This window comes from Schistocerca nitens, chromosome 8 (assembly GCF_023898315.1).
Source record: "Schistocerca nitens isolate TAMUIC-IGC-003100 chromosome 8, iqSchNite1.1, whole genome shotgun sequence".
Lineage (NCBI taxonomy): Eukaryota > Metazoa > Arthropoda > Insecta > Orthoptera > Acrididae > Schistocerca > Schistocerca nitens.
Genome location: NC_064621.1, coordinates 433703371 through 433704953, shown reverse-complemented (window position 1 = coordinate 433704953; position 1583 = coordinate 433703371). Strand labels below are relative to the sequence as shown.

At 49.0% G+C, this 1583-nt stretch overlaps 1 pseudogene; it reads left to right on the top strand.

Annotated features, from left to right (window-relative positions):
• Window positions 1–1088: 1088 nt before the first annotated feature.
• LOC126199896 (5S ribosomal RNA) lies at window positions 1089–1206 on the top strand (annotated as a pseudogene).
• The last annotated feature ends 377 nt before the right edge of the window (window positions 1207–1583 follow it).

Here is a 1583-nt window from a genome sequence, read left to right as displayed (position 1 = left end):
GCCCGAGGCAGGATTCGAACCTGCGACCGTAGCGGTCACGCGGTTCCAGACTAAAGCGCCTAGAACCTCACGGCCACACCGGCCGGCTGGTCAGAACAGTATTCTGCGTAGTTGTGAGTGCATTATGTCGGGGCTAAGTGAATTTGAACGTGGGAAAATTGTTGGCGCTCGTAAGGTGAATGCTTCCCCGACCCAGATTGCTGAAGTGTTTGATGTTTCAAGTGGCGCCGCACCGAAGATTTCTACCGCATACAGGGAAAGCGCTACGTTATAACAAAGCCGAAAGTGTGTGAAGAGATTTTGGCAGACGAACATTGAAGAGGACGTTGATGAAAACCAAGAGGACGACAGCTGTAAAAGTCACTGCAGAACCGAATATCGCACTCGAAAATCCTGTCAGCACCAAAACAAGAATGGAACCCAGTAAGCAGGGAACTGCAGAGCGAACTGGAATTCCATAACCACAAATCAGTGATGCAAATACCCGCAAAAGGAAAGCGTGGTGACGAAGCTGGCCCATGGACTAATGGAAGGAAGACATTTGGTCCGACGAGTCTTGCAGCGCACTCTTTCCAGCTTCTGGCCTCATTTACATCCCAAGAGAGAAATATGGCGCAGTTCGGTGATGATCTGGGCAGCCATATCGTGGTATTCCGTGGGTTCCTTGGCTGCTCTGCAAGGTTGCATTCGTGCCAAGGATTAAGTGATAATTTTTGATGGTCGGGTTCACCCCATTGTACGTTATTTCTTACCCAATAGTGATGCTGCGTTGCAAGACGACTGATCTCCCGTTCACACGGCTCGCATCCTCCAAGACTGCTTTAGTGAGCACGAGGATAAATTGCTTTATCTCCCCTGGCCATCACAATCACCAAAACTCAGTGTTATTGAGCTTTTGTGGTCTACTTTGGAGAGAAGTGTGCGTATTCGCTATCCAACTGCATCATCGGGATCTGAATTTGCCAGTATTTTGCATGGAGAATAGTACAAGGCGTGTTTTTTAAGTAAGGTTCGTCTGAACATCAGTAGACAACGAAAGGTTATTTCAAAAAGGCAAATTTATTTTCAGAAAGGACATACTTCACTAGGGCAACGGCCTTGCCGCAGTGGATACACCGGTTCCCGTGAGATCACCGAAGTTAAGCGCTGTCGGGCGTGGTCGGCACTTGGATGGATGACCAACAAGGCCGCCATGCGCTGTTGCCATTTTTCGGGGTGCACTCAGCCTCGTGATGCCAATTGAGGAGCTACTCGACCGAATAGTAGCGGCTTCGGTCAAGAATACCATCATAACGACCGGGAGAGTGGTGTGCTGACCCCAAGCCCCTCCTATCTCCATCCTCCACTGAGGATGACACGGCGGTCGGATGGTCCCGGTAGGCCACTAGTGGACTGAAGACGGAGTGCTTTTTTACATACTTCACTCTATTTTTCGACATAGTTTCCAAGTTTGTTGAAACACGTATCATACCTCTCAACCAAGTTTAAGATACCCTCTTCATAAAAATGTTTCCACCTGCTCCAATAACCAGGAGCTCACTGCGTCGTCATCATTGTAACGGTTGCCACTGAGGTGTTGTCTC